Here is a 7,099-nt window from a genome sequence, read left to right as displayed (position 1 = left end):
TCAACATGGGCGTGGACATTAGTCCGATCTGGTTATGCAAACAATTCTAGATGCAACGCTGATAAGTCGCCCCCGCACTCTTGAGCCCGAACAGCATAGACACATAACAGAAGGCTCCGAAGGGGGTTATGAAGGACATTTTCTCCTGGTCTGCCACAGCCATCTTGATCTGGTGGTATCCCGAGTAAGCATCCAAAAAAGACAAACGCTCGCAACCCGCCGTCGAGTCAATGATTTGATCAATGCGGGGAAGGGCGAAGGGATCCTTTGGACACACTCTGTTGAGGTCGGTCTAGTAGATGCACATGCGGAATGTGCCATTCTTTTTTAGCACCAGGACCGGGTTAGCCAACCATTCAGGATGGAAAACCTCGATGATGTATCCGGCGGCCAAAAGTCGGGCGACTTCCTCTCCAATCGCCTTACGTCGTTCCTCATTAAACATGTGAAGGTACTACCGAACTGGCTTTACTTTGGGGTCAGTATTAAGATGGTGCTCAGCGAATTCTCTCGGTACACCTCGCATGTCAGAAGGTTTCCATGCAAAGATGTCCCGATTCTCACAGATGAATTCAATGAGCGCACTTTCCTATTTGGGATCTAGACCCGTCCCAATAGTGAACTGCTTGGTTGAGTCGCCAGGCGTGAAGTCTATCACCTTGGTGTCATCCGTTGGTTTAAACTTGAGGGGCGGCTCAGAGTCGATTGTTGGCCTCTTGAGCGGCGTCATATCCGCTGGGTCAACATTGGCTTGGTGAAATTTGAGCTCCTCGGCCGCGCAAGCCGTCTCGGCATAAGTTGCGTCCCCTTCCTCGCACTCTTGGGCTATTTTCCTGTCTCCATTGATAGTGATGGTCGCCCTAGGACCAGGCATTTTAAGCTTGAGGTAAACATAACATGGGCGAGTCATGAATCGAGCGTAAGCCGGCCTTCCAAACAATGCATGGTAAGGGCTCTTGATTTTGACCACCTCAAACATGAGTGACTCGCTCTTGTAATTGGACTCTGTGCCAAAAGCCACGTTAAGTTTAATCCGCCCAATTGGATACGCCGACTTACCCGGAACGATGCCGTGGAAAATCGTGGATGATGACATCAAGTCCTTTTCTAAAAAGTTCATCCTTCGAAAGGTATCGAAGTATAAGATGTTTATGCTGCTGCCTCCATCCATAAGAACTTTGGAAAGGGTGTATCCTCCGACTTGGGGTGCCACGACCACAGCCAAGTCGCTAGGGTTGTCAACTCGGGGCGGGTGATCTTCCCTACTCCAGGTGATGGGCTGCTCGGACCAATGGAGATACCTAGGGAGCGCCGGCTCAGCCACGCTGAAAGTTCTATGTTTCACCTTCTGGTCCCGTTTGCAAGTGCTGGTGGTGAACACATGATGCTGTCCACTGTTCAGTGGCTTAGGGTTATTCTGAAAGCTGCTATTGTCATCCTGTCGCTGAAGATCTCCCAGTGAGGGTGGTTGCTGAAACACGCCCTGTGGGTTATACCGTTGTTGATTATGAACTTGGTATTGTCCACTATTAGGCTATGACCCGCCCAACGGGGCCGGGTTAGGAAAACCACCGAACGGGCTCTGGCGTGACCCAGGCGCGCCGAACTGTTCCTGTTGGCCGCTTTGATCACCTCCTTGGCCTTTTTTGAGCGCCTCAGCTCGGAACTCCTGCATCACATAGCAATCCTCCAAGGAATGGGTAGCCGGTCCTTCAGCAGTGGCGTGCTGTGGGCAGGGGCCTTTGAGCATCTCATGATAGTTGCGTGGCTTCTTCCCGCTGAAGCCCCACTTCTTCTGGCGTTGGTTCCCGTTGCCCGCATTTGTATTGGCGACGAAGTCTATGGGACCTTACTGGTGTCTCCTCTTAGCTTGCCCGCCATGGTTGTGGTTACCCCGCCCTTGAAACTGGGAGTTGCCTTTTGACGACTCGCCTCTCCTGGCGGTGCTAACCTTATCGTCATCCTCCCCAGAATCCTTAGTTTCGTCTGACTCGGCATATCTGGTCAGGGTGTCCATCAACTCGCCCATGTCCTGCACCTTATGCTTGAGTCCCCCAAGATTCAGCACCAAAGGCTCATAATGGCAATTTTTCTCCAAAATCAATACTGCGTGAGCTGCCGAGATGCCGTCCGATGAATGGATAACTTCTGCAACTCGCCGAGTCCAATGATGAGCCGACTCATCCGGCCGCGGAACAAAGTGTTGTAAGTCGACGATGGTCATTGGGCGTTTGCAAGTCCCACGGAAATTCTTAATGAACCGCTCCTTTAACTCTGCCCAGGTGTTGATTGAGTTGGGCGGCAGGTTCTTCAGCCACGTGCGCGCTGTTCCTTCAAGCATCATAGTGAAATACTTGGCGCAAACCGCCTCGTTCACGTCGAGCATGTCCATCGCAAGCTCGTAACTCTCGATCCATGACCCAGGCTCAAGATCTGGTGTGTAATTGGGTACCTTCCTCGGTCCTTTGAAATCCTTCAGCATCCGCTCATTGCGCAGAGCGGGCATGAGACAAGGCACCCCAACGTGCCTGCCGCCGGCTTCGAGCGGTGCGGGAGGTGTCTGGGAATAAGCCGGATAGCCCTGACCCGTCGTGGCCGCCGTCTCCATCAGGCGCGCGGCACGTGCTGCATCCACAATGTCTTGGGCTCGAGTATCATGCACCCCGGGCGGGTTAGTCTGAGGCAAATGCCGTTGCCCACTGGTCACCGCGGGTTGGTCCTCATGGCGAATCCTGGTGTGACTCGCCTGGGGCGTGGAGTGTAGCTGGTCAAGGCTGTGTGAGTATCACGCGTGTTGGACCACTACTGTCTTCAGCATCTCGATGGCGTTTCTCGCCTCCACCTCGGCCGGGGTGTTTCCATCGATCGGGAGGGACTCCAAGTGGCGGGTTGCCACCAGCACGTTATCCACGGGATTTGAGAAGTGGCCTCGTGGTGTCTGGAAGCGAGGTGCGCGGGCATCCGTTGGTTGAGGTGGTGGCGGGTTAGGCGGTTGAACCGGACCTTCTCCTGGAGCATCCTGCAAAGGCCGATCGAGTCCCACCCCAGGTGTGCGTGGGGTGTCAAAGAGGCTAGTTGGATGTAGATCGGCCGGGAGGCGCCCGTGATGCCTCCTTTGATGGATGGCATCGGACGCGCGTTGTTGTCTCTCGAGTCGCCAGCCTTCAGTGTTCAGCCGTTCCGTCTTTGCGATGATCCGGGCCTGCTGTGCCGCCATCCTGGCGGCTTCTGCTTCCACGTCCCGCTGGGTTCTGGCCATCTCCTCCCGCAGCTTCACCAGTTCGGCGTTGATCGCTTCCTGATTCTCTGCCATCACAATGGTTTTCATGAGTCTGGTGATCTCCGCCGTCAAGTCCGCCATGGCTTGAGCTGGAGTTTTCGACGACTCGCCAGTCTCGTTGTGGCCGGTCGGGTTTGGCCGAGGTTGTGTCGCCCCCGCCATGTAGATGGCGATTTGTCGATGGGGTATTTCGAAGACCTCGGGGTCCATCGCCAGTGGCAACTCTCCGAGTTGTCCTTCGTAAAGAGGGCGAATTGAATCTTTGTCGCCCATGGACGATTAATCATCAGAGTTGACGGGGGTGATCTCCTGGACTACCGGTTTGTCCTGTACGCTGGCTCCCTGCGTAAAACCGACGAAAACATGGCGTCTCCTGTCCTGGCGTGTGATGGGGAGGACGTACCTGGCCGGCTCGACGATGTCGGTGGAGGTGTCCAGCTCAGGCACGTGTGTTCCAATCATGTCGATGAAGATGTTGACCTTGCTGAAGGGGACCGTGTAACCAAATTCGATTGAATCGGCTTCAGGCCCCCACAGTGAGTTGTTGATGTAGTACCTTCCGCGGCGGCTCTTCGTCATGATGCCGACCGCATAGCTTTCTGACCCTGGTAGGGCTCCCTTTGAGAACTCAACTCCACCGTGCGCTAGCCCCACGGTGGGCGCCAATTGTCGTGGTTTTGTCACGGCAGATGTCCTCGTGAAAGGACTTAATGAAGGAGCCATCGCACCTTGGTGGCGACTCAAAGGGGGTGAGCGAAAGCGAGACTCAGATTTACCCAGGTTTGGCCCCTCGTGTGGAGGTAAAAGCCTACGTCCTGCTTTGTGTAGATTGATGATGGTTTCGATTACAAGGAGGGCGTAACTCGCCTGACCTAGCTCTCGATGATTTCTACCTTTCCCTATCTTCCCCTGGGACTCGCCTTTATATACAGGTCGAGGCCCTAGGGTTTACAAGAGTCCTAGCCACGCTACAGATCGTGGTTTTTCATATCTCTAAGTCGTCGTGCTTTCCAAGACTTGAAACCTCCTTGGCGGCCTATCCTCTGTATAGCTCCTGAACCGCCATCCGGCTCCTGGCCCCCCTGGGCCAAGGCTTGTATTACCAAAGGATGAGTCACCCCTTCAGTGACCCGGCCCAGTTAGGGCGGGTTACACCGTAGGTAATATCCCCAACAGACGGGGCAAGGGTGAGGCAGATCCAGCCACGACAGATCCATTCCCGGAGGGGGTGGCTCGAGGCAGCACCCGGGGGAGGAGATCTAGCCGGCGGCTTCCTACACGGAGAGAGAGAACGCACGGAGATGAGAGGGAGAAAACGAGGGAAGGAAGAAGGAACAGGGGCGCGAGGCTCGGGCGCAGGAGCGAGGAGCTCGGGCGCATGGGAGCTTTGGCTCGGGCCCTGGCCTCGACGGCGGCACCGGGGCGCCATGGGAGGCTCGGGGCTGCGTTGGAGGTTGCTGCCTTCGCGAGGAGCGGCCGACGACCGGCGGATCTGGGCCCGAGAGGGCCTGCTGCGGGCCTGGCCGGCCCTGGCGGCTGGCAGGAGGTGTGAGGAGGTTGGGTGGCGGCTAGGTTAGGGTTTGGCATGGGAAACGAGTGGGATTAGGGGAGCTGCCTATTTATAGACAAATAGGGCTAAGGTTATCCGAATCCGGCTCCGTTTTCGACCACAGGATCGCGATCGGACGGCCACGGACGTGGAAATGGCTAGGTGGGCTGTGTAGAGTGGCTAGCCGGAGATGAGAGGGAAAACGGGCTTCCAGCTACGTATTTTAAAACACCGAAAAACGTCTAACGATAACCGAATACAGTGCCGCTACGGTCGACTGTTCGGGTACCAGACGGACTCCGATTGCGACGAAAATTGGCAGGCGGCCTACCTACAACTAAATAAGACCGCACGCCAAGTTTCGTCCCAATCCAAGAACATTTTATACACACTTTTGAAAACAAGGTTTCGACGATGCCACGGGCGCGTGCATGTGTGGTTGGTCTCAAAATGGTCAATGACGAATACGGAGAGAACCGGCAACTAATAACGGATACAAGTTTTTAAAACCGGCGGCAACGGAGTGCCGATGCAATGCTGATGATGCGATTGATGCGATGATGAGTGCGAGAGACAAATAAGCCACATGACAAAAACGGAATAAAAGGGGAATCTTCTGGAGCGTCGGTCTCGGGCTGTCACAGAGGAGGAGCGCGCCCGTGCTCCGCTGGCACCGTCACCAGCATAGCCTGCGGCTACGCTGATCGACCTCACCGGCCCCGACGACGACGACGACACCATCTAGGGCTGCCTCCTAGTTTAGTTTTTTTATGGTTTGTTTAATTAATGTAATGGGGACACGTGGACTCTAGTCGACCTTCGTGACCGGCTTTTAATGTTTATAATTGTGCTTGTTTATTATTTTCGAAAATGTTTTATATTTTTTTCATACGGCGATAAAATTTGATCGGGTCAGCGTTGGACGTATGCGTCGACCCAAGCGCCGAATGGGCCGGTCGATCCGAACGGACAAAAAAGGACAAAATGGCCGTCCGTCTTGGTCACCTCTTTGAAGTTGCTCTCAGTGTCTCTGTGTTCCCTTGAGAAGATTAGTGTTTGCTGAGCTATGTTCACTTTTGTTATTCCGTAGGCAACTGAAATTTTATTTTGGCATTTAAGTTGATTTTGGGGAAGAAACGAGGCGGGGGTGACACAGGCCGGCCGTGGCGTCACCAGCAAAGGATCGGCACCGGGTTCTGTAATTTGCGTGCTTTTGAGAAGAAGAAAATCATACACGTTCTGTATGGTAAGCCGAGTTTGAGTTGGTACGATGCACCACGTGTTACTGTCCGAGTAGGACTTTGTCTTACCAATCGTGGTATTTGATGACACGTCAAGTTCGAGTCGGTATATACACCCATACAGATACAGACGTGATATTGTACGGCCCCATATAGATTGATCAAGTTCATCCATCAGAAAAACAAAGAGGGAGAAAAGGCCGATGGATCGCTCCGATGAGATCACGTCAATCTCGACGGTCGTGTCATCTCTCCGCGCTGCCGGCAGACACCACCTCTCCGCGGGCACCTTCGCCGTGAGGCCGGTGACGGGCTCCTACCTGTTTAGGATCGAGCAGTTCAAGCAAATCCAGAAGATGCTCGGAAACGACACCATGATCGAATCAGGCACGTTCCGAGTCGGCGGCCACGACTGGCGTCTCAGGTGCTACCCGAGCGGCGAAGAGGGATACGAGGGCTTCATCGGCCTTCACCTCAAGCATGCCAGCCTTGAGCGCACCGGCGACACCACGGCGGATTTCCACATGAGCATCCTTGACCACACCTGTCGAAAGAAATCGATGATGAGAGCAAAGGTGATGCTCTGAACTTCTCGATCGGCAAGGTTAGCAGCTGGGGTTGGAGTGATTTCGTCAAGGCTGAAAACCTGGACGACGAGGAGCACCTCAAGGACGGATGTCTGAGCATCCTCTGCGACGTCACCGTCCTTGACATGCGCACCACCGACTACCGTGATGAGATGGCATCCACGAGCACCACGGCGCCACCGTCCGAGCTGCACCGAGAATCCATGGAGGTCCTCTCAGAGTCGAAAGAAGGGGCAGACCCTGACCTGGAGATAGAGGTCGGCAGGGTGACCTTCCCAGCAAAAAGGCCGATGCTTGCTGCCCGGCCTCCTGTCTTCAAGACGAAATTGATACCAACAAAGATACGTGTCGCAGAGGAGCATTGTTGCAGAGTGTTGAAGGAGGCTTGCACACAGTTTTTCGCTGACTTCTCGTTCTAATCTAATCTAGGAGCGAGCAACCC

At 54.5% G+C, this 7,099-nt stretch overlaps 1 pseudogene; it reads left to right on the top strand.

Moving 5' to 3' along the window:
• Window positions 1–6,140: 6,140 nt before the first annotated feature.
• On the top strand, window positions 6,141–7,099 carry LOC123406423 (annotated as a pseudogene).

Source organism: Hordeum vulgare, chromosome 1H (assembly GCF_904849725.1).
Source record: "Hordeum vulgare subsp. vulgare chromosome 1H, MorexV3_pseudomolecules_assembly, whole genome shotgun sequence".
NCBI classification, from domain to species: Eukaryota; Viridiplantae; Streptophyta; class Magnoliopsida; order Poales; family Poaceae; genus Hordeum; species Hordeum vulgare.
The sequence above is the reverse complement of the archived record's forward strand: the minus strand, read 5'-3'. Positions and strand labels throughout refer to the sequence as shown.